Consider the following 15512-nt stretch of genomic DNA (forward strand, 5'->3'; position numbering starts at 1 on the left):
GAGGGGAATTGTTGGAGTTTTGGATTTAGGTCTTAAAGAGTTCTTTTGCTCTTGGATATTTCGTAGGATTGCAACCTTCTAATTTCCCATTATGGAAGTATAAAGGAGGCTGGAGATTATTTGATTTAATTTGTTGCTATTATCGTTGAAGAACATGAATTGTTGTATTATCAATTGCTATAAATGAGGGGGAAGGAATAGGAGAGGGGACATGTTTTTTCGGAGTTAGAATGGTCAAATAGGTTAGAGCTATTGCTCTGGGCATCAAGAATTCTCAATGGCTAGTAGTGAGTTGAGTTTAAAGTCCTCTTTTGGTTCAGGATGTTGGTATTCTTGTTGTGAGGTGAATTCGGTATTCATCGTTTTTGAGTTAGGGTCTTATCATCAATTTACGTCTTTAACATGAAGAAATATTGAGTTTCAGTCATCACAATGGAGCACCGAAGCTTCATGAAGTACAACCATTTTATTAGAAGACAACCAAGGGTTGATAACTTTTAATCAGCCAACATAATGGACCTTGAATATTAGTTCACAAGTTAAATACGAAAATTCCCATACTAAGATATTTCCCTTAGGTGTTTCTATGTTTCCCCATATTTCGGGATCAATTTAGGTTCATTTGGCTCGGGTGTGGGGGCCGGGGGGGGGGGGTAAACAATATGCTAGTATAAATTAAAGAAAAAAAAACGACACTATGGATCAGCCCGCCCAAAGCCAGAACGGCCCAGTCCCAACTTAGGCCACTATCACTAATAAGGTGTAACGATGGCTTACAATCACATCCCATCTCTGATAACACTAGAGGAACACAGTAGATCTACTTTTATTTTTTAATTGAGTCCTTAGTTTTTAAGTTTGTTTAAAAAAAGTTTTGATTAGGCGTCATTATTTTCTTGTCTATTGCCAGAACGGAGAGCGTTGAGAAGAGAAGGGGGAGCAAGAGGGCGGTGAGAGCCTGGACGGGGGGGAAAGGGGCCCCCCACCCCGAGGGGGGGGGGGAAACACCTAGGGCTTAAGCACTATGCTATTGACTACTAAACCCAAAGGCTGAAGGAACCTTGCTGTTGTGAGCTAAATTCACCTATTCCTAACCTTCTTCTCTTGTTCAAAATCCTGCTGTTACAGTTCCTGAGTTGCAGCTGATGCTGAGACTGTAAAACTAAGTTTAGTTCACTCAATCACTCTCAAATCACCAGTTATAGGCTTGCTGCTTATGCTCCAACCGAACAATCCCAGATCTTGTAATCCATCCATTGGAGCTGAACCAAATATGGAGCAGTATTTCTTCTCCTTGTTGACTACAAACTGACACTGCCTGATTGAACTTCTACAAGCTGGTCTAGTAAAACTGTTTGGTTACTCAGAATATGAAAACTAATCTAACTGTTTGATTACTTGAACTAAATGAATTCCAGTCTTGTCTCAGTACAACCATGTGTTTAGTAGTTCTGTTTCTACAATTCTGTTCTGTCAAATGATATCCAGAAACAAGTGAAGAAATTTGAAGAGGATTACAACACCTTCAAGTTGACTATTACGCTTCAGTTAGAAAAATTATGCATGGCTTAGGCTTGAGGGATAACATTTAGAATAGCCAACTGACTGTTTCATTGGTATGATTGGTTTGAGCAGGGCTGTAAAATTGGTTATATACAGTTTTCTCGTCCCCTTATTCTTCTCTTTTGTTGTTTTTTGGGTAATTTGACATCCTATGCTCCCCTGTTTTGCTCAAATTTGAATTATTAGTTTATGTTTGAAACTTCTAATGAGTTTTAGGTCTGGAATCAATATATTCATTCAACCTTTAAGAATTCTTTACTTTTTGAGACTTTAGCTTACAGTTGGAGATGGTGCCCCAGCCTTCAAGAAGTCTATGTTCACTGAAATGGCATCGCCTTCTTCCTTCAAACCTGCCTTCACCATGTCCAGTTGGGCAGCTCGGAACCTCCTCACAATCTCTATGCTCTTCAATAAGTTCTCCATGGCACCGTCGTTGTAAAGTTTTGACCCCAGTGGCTTTGATCACTAACCACCATGGACATCTCTCCTCAAAGAAAACACGATAATTTTCATTGGGTGATGCAATCCCTGCAGAGTTTCAAATCAAGGGTTTGCGATTCAAGGCCGATGGATTTGGCTTGAGAGTGAATGAAATCTGCAGCAGCATAGTATTCAGGGCAAGGTATTGTTGGAACCTGGAGATTATCTCCGTTGAATCATCTGGTAACGAAACAACAACTGTCTATATGAATAAGAAGAAGAGCATAATGGAAATTCTCTCCATTTTTTTTTCTTTCAGGAGAGAGAGCACTGAGAGTAGTGAAGTTGTTCTTCCAGCTCCGTCTTTAAAGAGGTGAACCCTCCAGTTTGAAACCATTGCTCTAAGAGATTTCGAGAGATCAAACCAATGCAAAAGAAATCGCATGGAACAGAACCAAAAGTTTCCAGTCGACTAATTGGAGAAAAAACCATGCATTAGAAGGTTGTTAACATAAAAGATGCATGCAATAATCATGTAGGAAATATATATTGTTTGATTTAGCGATTTAAGGATTCTTTTTAATATTAAAAATAAAAATTTATGCATTTGATTCGCTTTGTGAAGATGTCACCAAGGTAGAGTGCTTACATCCACAAAAGTAGAAGGAAGGGAGGAAGAGAGGGATAATAGGTAGTTCATTCCTGATTTCTAGTGGATATTTTAGCTGACGATTGTGGCTACAGAAAAAAGTAGATATTCTTGGAAGAAGTTAGTTATGGCCGTTGGTATCCAACCCAAGTATCACAATGTTGAATTTCATATAAATTCGAATCTCCTATTGAGAGGAAAATGGGAAAGATCATCCTAAAAACAAATTAAATTCCATCCAGAAAAAAGAAAAAGAAAAAGCCAAATAAAAAAGGGAAGAATTATGCAAGGTGCTATTCTCTTATGGCTTTTCTTAACTTCTTTTACCTGGATTGTTAATGGAGAAAGAATCCTTGGAGAAAAAGCATTTGCAACGACCCCTAAAAAAGGCAAGAACTGCACCAGGAGGCTCTGGCGGCACTTTCGACGTTATCGTTATGGCGCTAAAGGAGATGGACGAAGCGACGATACCAAAGTAATCAATCCTCAATTCTTAATTCTCATTATTATTATTATTATTATTATTATTATTATTATTATTATTATTATTATTATTATTATTATTATTATTATTATTATTATTATTATTATTATTATTATTATTATTATTATTATTATTATTTTTTTTTTTTTATTATTATTATTATTATTATATTATTATTATTATATTATTATTATTATTATTATTATTATATTATTATTATTATATTATTATTATTATTATATTATTATTATATTATTATTATTATTATTATTATTATTATTATTATTATTATATTATTATTATTATTATTATTATATTATTATTATTTATTATTATTATTATTATTATTATTATTATTATTATTATTATTATTATTATTATTATTATTATTATTATTATTATTATTATTATTATTATTATTATTATTATTATTATTATTATTATTATTATTATTATTATTATTATTATTATTATTATTATTATTATTATTATTATTATTATCTTTTATGGTTTGTAGAAAGAGATTATGAACCCTAAATTTTGCAGGCTTTCATGGCGGCTTGGAAAGAAACATGTCAATCTTCGGGTTTCAACAGATACTTTCCATACCAAAAGGAAGCTTCTTAGTTGGTCCCCTTAAATTCAAGGGGCCTTGCAAAAACACTGGTTCCCTTACTGTCCAGATGCAGGTGTATTTCTATAGAAAAAAAAAACCATTTCTTTCTTCTCAAAATAGATTGGATTGTCCCCTAACATGAGGTTTTCGATTATCTGTATAGGGTGACTTGAAGGCAATCACGGATTTGGGCAAGTATGATTCGGATGATTGGGTCGAGTTTGGATGGGTGACCGGATTGACGTTGACCGGAGGTGGGACTTTTGATGGCCAAGGCGCTGTATCATGGCCTGCCAATAAATGCCCTAAAAGTCTCACCAATTGTAAAGTTCTTCCAACAGTAAGTGGATATGGATTCAACTATTTTACTTGCTGGTTTTGTGTAATCTATCGTTTGGGTTTCATTAACAAAGGTAACTTATTTTGTTGCAGAGTGTGAAGTTTGTTAGCATGACCAAAACAGTAGTGAAGGGGATAAAGTCTTTAAATAGCAAGTTCTTCCACATTGCTTTGCTCAGCTGCACAGACTTCCAAGGGAGCGATATCACAATCACTGCACCAGGAGACAGCCCTAACACAGATGGAATCCACATAGAACGTAGCAGTGGTGTTAGCATCTCTAATTCTGTAATTGGTACTGGCGATGATTGCATCTCCATCGGACAAGCCAATTCCAATGTCCACATCAATGGTATCACCTGCGGACCTGGTCACGGCATCAGGTTGGTGCATGAATTGATCTTGATCTTAAATCGTGCTACAAAACCTCAAATTCATTCACGAATTTTGTTGATATGATTGCTTCTTGTAGTGTTGGAAGCTTGGGGAAATACCCGAAGGAAGGTGATGTGAGAGGGCTTACTGTTGAAAATTGTAAATTAAGTGGAACAACGAATGGAATTAGGATCAAGACATGGCAAAACTCACCGACGCCAGGTGCGGCTTCTAACATGACCTTTGAACACATTGAAATGAAAAGTGTTACTAATCCAATCATCATCGACCAGACATATTGTCCTTACGCCAAATGTGATGAAAAGGTTAATAGCTAGAAACCACCAAATTCGTTCATTGCTGCAACTTTTTTGCTTCGTTGAGGCGTTTTAACAAACACTTTGGAACATGACAAATGGATTAATATTGCAGGCACCATCAAAAGTTGCGTTGAGTGACGTGTCCTTCAGGCACATTACAGGAACTTCAGCTTCTCCAGTGGCAGTGACATTGGAGTGTAGCCAAGGGGTGCCATGTAAGAATGTGAATCTTGAAGATATTCACTTGGAACCTGCAACAGGAGGAACCGCAACTACGTCATCGTGTCAGCATGTCAATGCCAAATATATTGGAACCCGATTCCTCCAGCTGTAAATCCACCACCGTAAACATAGGGTTCGGCTCCTCTCCAGAGGGTGAATATCTCCCCCGGGGGGCCCAATGAAATCTAACATCTTGCCAGGTGGAATATACCGATTCAAGGATTCTTTTTACCATAATTTTAATCTATGCCCCCCTTAGCCAATGGACGGTTAGTAGGATGGCAAGGAACCTGACTTCTCTCGAAAGTGAGAGGTCGTGGGATCAACCCTCCTGGCGGCATATGTAATATCTCCATCCCCCAATTTCCCTATGTATAACCAACTAAGAACACTCAGTTGATTAACAGTTAATTCAATAAATTTTATGATGAAAATACCTTTGTGTCCTTTTGGATTTCGTTTATTTCTTTACTAATGTTGGGTCCCCTTAATGTAATATATTATGTGTGGGTCCCAGTCAGACTAACAATATTTGTCGTTATTAAGTATATTCAAATTTCAAACGTGACGGGACCAAAATGCCCCTTAGGTTATTTAATACATTGTGTTAATATATGGTTTTTTTTTTTGGGAGAAAATTAATATATGGTTTTAAAAAGAGATAATTGGTCATTAAGTGTTAATTATATGGTTAATATATTTAATAACACAATGTATTAAATAATATGAGGGCATTTTGGTCCTTCTCCGTTTGAAATTTGAATATACTTAACGGCGGCTAACAATGTTTGTCTAGTTGGGGCCCACACGTAATGTATTACGCTAAGGGGTCCCAACATTAGTTTGTGGTCCACTAAGGGAACCCACATGTATGAAACATTTTTTTTTTTAACCTACCAATATAAATCCAGAGGAAAAAAAAAACTTACCAAACTAAACAAAATCACATCTTTCTTTCGTTCTGATTTCTTTTATTTTATCTTTATCCTTATTTTTTGGTAAGGGTTCTTACTTTTATTCGACCTACCAAACAAATCTACAAAAAGAACAAAAAATAAGAACTTATCAAAAAATTCTCTCACAAAAATGCAAGTGAAGTTTGAAGCTTCAAACCTCTGCAAATTAAGGCGGAAGGCCAAGAATCTACTTCGACTCCATTGATTTAGCTCTTCATTTTTTGGTATTAAAGTATTGGTTTTCAACTTGATCAGAGGTTTTGATCCTCTTCTTGAATCCTTTGTTGAGTTCTAAATTTCAGCAGCAAGAGCTCTGATCACCATGAAAGAGAATCTGTTATGGGCGACGGTAGAGGCCTAAGTCATTATGGAGATTATTGTCAGAACAAACACCGCAAAATAGCCAATCGGAAAAGAAACAAAAATGAAAACATATAGGGATTTAACATGGTTCACACACCGATGTGGTATACTACGTCCACGGGCGAAGAATAAGAGATTTTCCACCTTGTAAATGAAAGACAAAATGAGATCTTACAACCAATCGCTAAGAACGGCGTTACAAGAACTCTAATTGAAAATCTCAAATCTCTCAGTAATGTGGTAGGCGAACATAAGATACATATCTATAGACTCTAATCAGGTAAATGGGTTGGGCCCAAGCCCACCTCTTCCACCACAGATCTCCGCAAATGGGTCATTCAGGTCGCCCACTAAAATATGTCGGTGCGGGTTCATCTTCCAAATCGGGTATAAGAATTCAAGTCAAAGCATAACAATTCTAAGACCAGATTTTTATCAAAGGTTGCAACATTGAAGGATTACTATTTACCTAACTTGATATGTTTTGATAAAATTTTAATTCATTTTGTTTTTGTGTTGTACATGCTCGAGCTCTTTTGGTTGTCAAAATCCATGAGAAATAAAATTAAATTTAACAGCAAGGGAAGAGACATTTTTGAACTTTGGGCCTTGACATTGAATAGAACGTTGACTGCAGAGAACAAGTTCTTCTTTCGCAAGTCGCAGGTTTGGTGAGTTTTTTTCCTTCTTATTTATTTGAAGAGCTAAATGATGGATTTAAGTGAACAGTGGATTTAAGCAAACAGTTGGTCTTCCTCTTTGGTTTGAGAAGTTGTAGAGGAACGGTTTGTTTTTCACCATTGTTTTCAAACCCTACCATTTATTTGTAGGGAATTAGTTTGATGATTGGGTTAAATAAACGAAAAAAACTCGAAATAATACAAGGGTATTTTGGTCACAGAAAATTGTAAAATCAACGGTTTTTGTAAAGTTGTATATAGTTGCTCATTTCTGAAAACCATAGGGGAACCAAATGCAGAAGAAATCTATTTTGAACAAAATGTGACTGGAACAAACTTCAAAATGTCCAGATGAAAATTACTTTTTATCTTATTTTCTTTCCTTGTATCCTAATCAAGAGGTCCAAATTACCTATGCGAGAGAGAGAAATTGTACCAAATGTCCAGATGAAAATTACTTTTATCTTATTTTGAACAAAAGATGACTGGGCTCATTGTCTAGTTATTTTGAACTGATAAGACAATGACGAACTAATAAAGCCGGAACTGTTTTTATCTGTTAGGAACCTGCGAATCGAATGCAAAACTGTTAATATTAGAGCGATCAATCACACACAATCGAATAGAAAACAAGGAAGAAGGAGACACAGATTTTACCCTGATTCACCTCACGTGTGTCATCATTCATCAAGAAATAAATCAACACATTGCCTCATTGGCCATCAGAATTGACCCTCAGGTGATGATAAAATCTGGATTAGAACAATGTTCAGCAACGGGAATACACGTTACATTTAATCAAGTACACTGGGCATCGGAGATTGTGACCTCCATTTATGCATCTCTCTGTGTTGTGATTACCAAGTGAGGAAAATCCCTCTTCCCTACACACCACAATGAAGCTGAAGCATCTGTGATTGCTATAGGATATTGGCCATGTTTACTATTTTCACAACTCGTCTCTGGAAGCAGCATTCTTTGTGTTCTCAGTGTAGGATGTGTATGCTTCGATGATTGACTCATATATTTCAATTCCTTTCAGGTATTCCACTTGATTTAGAAACTGCAAAATCATATAAAGTAGTTAAGAACAATATTAATTGGATACCAAAAAATAGTTTACTGGGTCAAACAAATAAATATAATAAACGAAAATGAAAAGATCAGTAACCCGGCAAGAAAGCAGATAAATAGCAAGAGGAAAGATAATTGTATCAGTTAAGGAGTCCAAAAGTGTATAAGAAAATGTAAATAATGGCTGCAATGTAAACATGCAAGTGAAAGAAGATTGCAATTCGACTTTAAGACTAGCACTGAAACATGCTCAAGGAAAAGATCTTTAAGGTTATATCTAACCCAGTCCAATTCCACATCCGATCTAGCCATAGAATATTCCAGCCTAATGGCCTCCTGGCATGGGGGCAGGCTGATTCCTGAGTCACCATTATCTGAGATGCATTTGTAAAGTGGAGGAGGCTCAGCTAATAACCACCACACAGTAGGATTGATAGATGTAGCAGCAGATCATCAATAATAGAAGCTCGTAAAAATAAGATGGCTAACACCAAATTAGAAGGAAGCAAATTCTAGGTCATGCAACCGGCAAGATGCGGTGTCAAATTGGTCTTGGGCTCCAAATTTGGTGAAGTTTCAATACGCGAAGTGGTGGTCTAAGATGGGAAAAAGAAAAGGATGTTGGCCTCAAAATTAGAAGGTCAATGCAATAGAACCATTCAGCCAACGGGAAGGCCTACATCCGGGATCATGCGGGCCTCTTTTTAGTCTGGTTCAGTCCTCCAAAACCCTTCCGAGATAAGGCTAGAGTTTCGGGAGAAAGGATGATCACTAGGAGTTACGGCAAAGTAGGCGTAACTCGATCGATTTGCGGGGGGGTCTCAATTCTTCTCTGGAGGTGATCAGCAGCAGCAATCCCGGGTTTGATCACCTTCCAAAGCACTAGTTGATTGGAAAAGTAAGTTGAAGTCTCAAAGCGCTGCAGCAGTCAAGGGAATATCAGCACCAGGGAGTCTAGTAAGGGGGATGATAGATCACAGGGGGAGGTGATAAGAGCGGGTTGCCTTTATGGGCAGGTTATAATATATAAGCTCAAGTATTGAACCCAAAAATAGCACGTTAGTTATTAGGCTGAGACCCAGATTAGAAGCAAGAAACTAAAGAAAAGGAAACTATTAGGTTGGCGAAGAAAGTTCTAAAATAGAAACAAGCAACTTAAATAAATACAAACAAAACCCATGTCAAAAAAAGAGGGATTTCCTCCGCAGTAGACCATTTCTATGTTCAATAGAATTTCCTCTGCAGTTATATCTACAGAAATTTGCAAATAGAATGTGAATATGAAAAAAAAATGGAAAAGAAAAGAAAAGAAGAAGAAGAAGAAAGAGATGAAGAAAAAAGAAAGAAAAAAAGAAAGAAAAAAAGAGAAGCATAGATGGGAAAATATATGGGTACATTGAAAAGCCGAAAAAGTGACTTTACATAGAGGAAAATTTTGTAAAAACATTTCACCTCATTATGGTCGTGGAGCAGAATAGGAGTGTTTGCCATGGGAGAGAAACCAATTGCAGGCAATCCTCGTTCCCTGAAGTATCGAGAATCTGTTGAGGCAGGAAAAACTTCTGGTTTGCTAAGTTTGCCATTAGCTTTCTTTACTACCCCTTCTAAAAGTGCCCACCATGGATTGGAGTCATCTGTAGCAGTGAAGACTGGCTTTCCAAACTTATCTAGAGTGGAAACCTTGCCTTTAAACTGTCCCAAGCATAAACAGTTAGAAATTTAGAATTGGAAAATTAAAATCCCAAAAAAAGCAAACCTAAAAGTTTTGATGCTTCTGCCTTCAAAAATATATTTGGTAAGTATGACAAAACATTCAAGAACACAGAGAGGAAGGATAAGAATAAAGACAGGGAAAAGGAATTTGGTCTCAGAGATGGAATATGCCAGGACTCCCATGACTTCCCAATATGATAAAGCACCTTTGCTCCCTTATTTTGTGGAGGAGACAGATATATTACATGGGAGTCAAGAAATATGGTAGTACTGATTAAAGTAGTCAATCTGAAGAAAAGACAAGTGTTGAAGTATATGCAAGTTTGGACTATTTTACTGTTCATGTTACTGTTCACGTGAACAGTAAAAACTGTGTTAGTATTCACGTGAACAGTAAAAACTGCATAGTTTCTATTTTCAGAATTTTCTATTTTAGGAGCTAGGAAGTTACTAAAGTTGTAATTTTTTGTTTCCTTTTTCTAGAGGACAATTACTTGTCTCTCAAGTTGTATTAGATTCATTAGAAGCTATAAATAAAAGGGCTCTATGATTCTAGACTCTTAAGCAAGAATCACAGGCCTCTTCTACAGGTTCTTCATCTCTCTTCTCTTCTTCTTTTTTTCTCTTTTCTTTGTTCAAGTTCAGCTGTTGTTTTGATTATTTAATGCTTATTTTCTAACATGGCATCAGAGCAAGTTTAATCAACTTAGGGACCGTTTTCTCTCTCTTGGCTGCCCAATTTTTTTTCTTCTTTTTTTTTTTTCCCTTTTTCTTATCTAGGGTAGCCCCAACCTTCGTTGCAGTAATTGTGCATGGCTGTTCTTCTTCTTTAACTTTTGAAGCACCAAGTATCTATGTATTAATACCAAGGATCGAAATGTCGCCGGGTGTCGCCGTGTCGGTGCCTGGCGACACAGGCGACACAGCGATTATCGGCGACATTTCGGTCGATTTTTTTGAGAAAAAAATCGATGAGATCTGCAGGTGTGGGAGAGACCGAGAGAGATCAGAGAGCGGGAGAGAGTCGTGAGATGCCATGGTTTCCGCTGCAGATCACAAAAAAGAGAAAGGAAAGAAATAGAAGAGATCGCTGGAGTAAGCTGGCCATGATTTCCGTTTCTGCAGATAAAGAGAAAGGAAAGAAATAGAAGAGATTCGCTGGCTCCAATGGTTTCCATTTCTGCAGAGAAAGAGAAAGGAAATAAATAGAAGAGAAAGGAAATAAATTGAGTCCGCCATGTTTCCGTTTCTGCAGAGAGCCATCAGCCATGTTTCCGTTTCTGCTGAGAAAGAGAAAGGAAAGAAATCGGAAGATTGCAGGTCGATAAGATATTTTAGTATTTTTAAATGAGAGAGAGAGTATTTAATGCGAGATTTTCAAATTTTGAATTTTAATTTTATTTGATATTTTGAGAATTTATCGTGATATATCGACTTTTTGCCGATATATCGCGATATTTCGACGAGAAATCGTCGACTTTTAGAAAAAATCGTATCGCTGGGGGGTGTCGTGTCGCCCCCCAGCGACACCTCGATTTTTCACAGTGTGTCGGCGATATACAAAAAGGCCCTAAGGTTTCTGGGGATATGTCTACCTATTTGATTCAACTGAGGCTGCTACTACCCTATTTTTTTGTGCAAACCTGAAGTTCAATCTGCACTATACTGATGTCTTGGGATTCCTCTTGATTCTTGCAAAGATATGCCCATAATTCGGATTGCAAGACCTAAGTATTGTCTTCCATTGTTTGTGCTATAAGTTTCGTTGCAAGTCATATACTAGTACCCCTGTTTCATTGAATTTCTCTCTTCTAAAAAATTCTGCTACTATCTTCTTGCTTTACTACTTCTTCCGTTGTTTATTTCAGAATCAAGTTTAGCCTTCTTTTTATCTAATACTTCTACAAAGACCTAGAGGACTATTTTTCCTTCATATCGAGATCTGTTAGAGTTTCAAATCTAGCAGAAGTTTGCTGCTATGGTACGAGATCTGATATTATCTGCTATTGCAGTAACTATTATGCGCTTCTTCCGAGTGGATTGCTGCAACGACTACTGCAATTTTGAGATTCCAAGCTGGTTCAATATATTTTTTTTCCTGATCTAATTTGCTCCTGCCTAAGGGTTAGCGGTGGTCCATATTTTTTCCCCCCTTGTGCACAAGACTTTGTCCTGTGAGACGATTTTCTGCTGCTTGATCAACTTTATTAGTGAATAATACACTGCTCTGTGGCTACTACTTTTCCTTCTTGGGTTTCTTTTCTGTTCATACTTTAAGATGCTTGTTACTGGTCATCATTAATTGTCCACGTGTAATGCTACACGTGAAGGGGAGAATGGTACCTTATTCTATATCTACTCAAGATGTGCTGATGGATATTATTTGTGAAGATCTTTGTCATCAACTTATGGCATTCTACAACGATATCATTACATGTCTTTACTTATATTGTCCTCCTAACTACTTAGTCCGTAGTAACCCATACTACCTTACCTACTTGGTCCGCAGTAACCCATACTGTTTTTTACCTTACCTACTTGGTCCGGCATAACCCATACTGTCTTTTACCTTATCTATTTGGTCCATAGTAACACATACTACCTTACCTACTTGGTCCACAGTAACCTATACTGTCTTTTACCTACCTACTTGGTCCACAGTAATCAATATTGCCTTCTACCTACCAAGACTTTGCCTATTACTTGCCTTCTTGTGAAGCATTTATATGGACATTGGAGTTGTAATTTTGAAGATTTAGTATGGATATTTCTCGCTACTACCGGCATTATGTGGATGGTGTCTTTGATCCTGCTATACTTATGGACATTAGAGTTGCAAGTTTGAAGATAGTGTGGATATTTCTCCTACTACCGGCATTATATGGATAGTATCTTTGATCCTGTTATACTTATGGACTTTGTTCATCTTCAACATCGTCGATTGTTTTTATTATTGGATGGTTCTATTGACATGAAGAATTAAAGTTTTTTTTTAAGTTGGTGTTGATTATCTCCTGGGTGAAGTTTTCTCAGTGTTTATTGACATCTGTCATTGCTACACGATTCAAGATTGGTGCTACCTTTCAAGTTTATTCTTATTGTGCAAGCTGAAGTTTTCTTTGTGTACACTCCAGCTTGAGGGGGAGTGTTGAAGTATATGCAATTCTGTACTATTTTACTATTAATGTTACTGTTCACGTGAACAGTAAAAACTGTGTTACTATTCACGTGAACAGTAAAAACTGCATAGTTTCTATTTCTAATGTAGAAGTCTTGCTACATAAGTTTTGGGAGTTTTTAGAAAGCATAGTTTCTATTTTGGTGGTAGTTTCTATTTTCAGAATTTTCTACTTTAGGAGCTAGGAAGTTACTAAAGTTGTAATTTTTTGTTTCCTTTTTCTAGAGGACAATTACTTGTCTCTCAAGTTGTATTAGATTCATTAGAAGCTATAAATAAAAGGGCTCTATGATTCTAGACTCTTAAGCAAGAATCACAGGCCTCTTCTACGGGTTCTTCATCTCTCTTCTCTTCTTCTTTTTCTCTCTTTTCTTTGTTCAAGTTCAATTGCTGTTTTGATTATTTAATGCTTGTTTTCTAACAACAAGTACAGCTAGTACAGTGATGGCTATAGTCATTTTCTTTACTCTCTTCCTTTCAACTGATTATGTGAACATAAAATAGTGGCAACTTCTCCAGTCCCAGTTCAATGGTAATGGAATTAATACATTAAACAGAAAAGGCTGGGTAAGCTGCTAGCACCTTATGTCGATCTCTCCCCCCTTTGAGGGTTAAGGGGGTCATTTTAGAAAAGCAAGGGAGGAAGGAGACAATAGATTTATAGGGGGCTAGGCTAGCTTACAGAATACCACTATCAATACCCATCCCTCTCCCTGAATTAGATGCTTCCTTCTCACATTTCTAGCTATGTTCCCAAATTTTTAGAAAATCTTCCAAGTGCTTCCATACCTCAAATGTCATGTTGCGTGAAGAAGGCGCCCACTCCTCTTCAATCCGTTTCTCAAACATTTTCTCATCAGCAGTAGGTGGGATTCGAATGTCAAAACCTACTTCAGCTTCAGATGGCTGCAGATTCATAACAAACCCCCGACGGAAGGAATACAGCAGTCATATCGAAAGGTATACTAAAATCAGAAAGAAAAAGCTTGCAGGGTGGGGGTTGCTTAATAATCTGTTGATGGTTTTATGGAGTGCTTTTTCTGAACTTTGGGGCCATGGGGAATGCCAAGCCCTTGATAAAAAAATAAGGCTACACTGCTATCCAATGGAAGTGGCAGGGGTTACATGTTGGGCCAAGAGAAAATAGTCTCCAACTGAAACAAATTCCACAATTCCTTTTAAAAATGGCACTTTTGCATGCCCTGGGCAAAAAGAAAATTTGTAATTGTGTATGACTCCTCCCAGGCATGATTACTCATTGTTCAGTTCAATATACACCTGTAAGTTGAGGTTTCATCCTCAGTGAAATTACCCCTTCTTTTTGCTCATCCTTAAACTGCTTGTATACTAATGTCTTCCCTTGTTTCAATGCTTCCTGTTTTGTTCATTGCATGGTTTTCACCTACTAAATATAAGCTTGAAAAAGGATAACTTCCTAAATCATCTCCTGAGTTTGATCAGTAATAATTAAAGTTGACAGATAGCTGTGGTTATAGTACAATCAAAATATTGTTTTCGAGAAGCTGTAAGGTACAACACAAATAATTTGTCTTCTTCTTAAATTGAATTTTAGGGAATAACCATAAACAAATTGATTTACAATCAGATCCAGATCTGTCAAGATTCTATTTTGGGAACTAACACACAATCCAAATTTTCTTGAAAGGCAAAAAAATTTTGAATTAACAAAGAAGAAAGGAAAATGGAAGGGAGAGATACCCCTCCTTGAACATGCACTGTGGGTGTTACCCATGGTCATTATTTAGCATTTTAGCCTATCTTAAAAGGGAGCAACAATTAGGTTGTTCGGCCCTGCTACTCCACTTTCCACTCCCCAACTGGATTGAAAGAAAACCCATTACTTCCCCGAGCTTGGTACAATTAGAAAATGCACTTTTTACATTTTACGGCAAAACCTCCACCAGCCCAACTGTTATGAAAGGAACATAATGAATTATTTTAACTCCCTATGTTTAACAGCTCTTTTCTACTTTATTTTTGAAATCCCTTGATCCACCTCCAGTTAGAATGTTGCATCCTTCTTTGTAGTCTGACCCAGAAACCCTGTGGTAATACAGAATACTAAGAGTTCATCCTGAATCAAACCTCAGTTGCAAATTGAAATCTACGTATCAGAAAAATAAACTCATATTCCATGAAAAAGTTCAAAGCTAATCCTATCATGTCGATTTGCATCAACAAATCCCCAAGCCTCCCACCTTATTCCACACACACCAAGACCTGAAAAATGCCACTTGAGCTAACTACGGAGACAACAAAACTTATGCTAAGAACCAACCAAATCTCACCAAAGATTGATAGAATTCAATGAAAAAATGTATCAACAGTATAGTGGAAAGAAAGGAAAACATCGGGGCAGGGAATTTTTTTTTAAGTCTTTTTAAATAATTGATAAGTACCATATTATTGTAACTATATAATGAACTAAAATGCAGAGCATTTAGAAATCCCTTTACAGATTCTAACTTAAGCTCTTTTATGGAAACATTTTAGGTTTTCACATTCATATTTCGATATAGGACTATGTACACAATATTGG

The 15512-nt window shown here is 36.8% G+C and overlaps 3 pseudogenes across 2 annotated transcripts in view; 1 reads left to right on the forward strand and 2 right to left on the reverse strand.

The window, feature by feature from the left end:
• The window catches only part of LOC148999211 (uncharacterized), a 79031-nt pseudogene extending 76556 nt beyond the window's left edge, over positions 1 to 2475 (reverse strand). The window contains exons 1-2 of the transcript XR_016170995.1: positions 2409 to 2475; positions 1843 to 2091 (exon numbers count right to left, since the gene is read on the reverse strand). The product of XR_016170995.1 is annotated as an uncharacterized LOC148999211 (transcript). The remainder of the gene's footprint in view (positions 1 to 1842; positions 2092 to 2408) is intronic.
• Positions 2476 to 2970: 495 nt separating this feature from the next.
• Positions 2971 to 5100, forward strand: LOC148999212 (exopolygalacturonase-like; annotated as a pseudogene).
• Positions 5101 to 7836: 2736 nt separating this feature from the next.
• On the reverse strand, positions 7837 to 13879 carry LOC148999213 (uncharacterized; annotated as a pseudogene). Its single transcript, XR_016170996.1, has 3 exons — positions 13742 to 13879; positions 9514 to 9753; positions 7837 to 8050 (listed from the first exon to the last, which is right to left on the reverse strand). The product of XR_016170996.1 is annotated as an uncharacterized LOC148999213 (transcript).
• Positions 13880 to 15512: the final 1633 nt, after the last annotated feature.

This window comes from Hakea prostrata, unplaced genomic scaffold, assembly GCF_041222555.1.
Source record: "Hakea prostrata isolate BN-2017 unplaced genomic scaffold, UWA_Hpros_2 contig_24, whole genome shotgun sequence".
Taxonomy (NCBI): Eukaryota; Viridiplantae; Streptophyta; class Magnoliopsida; order Proteales; family Proteaceae; genus Hakea; species Hakea prostrata.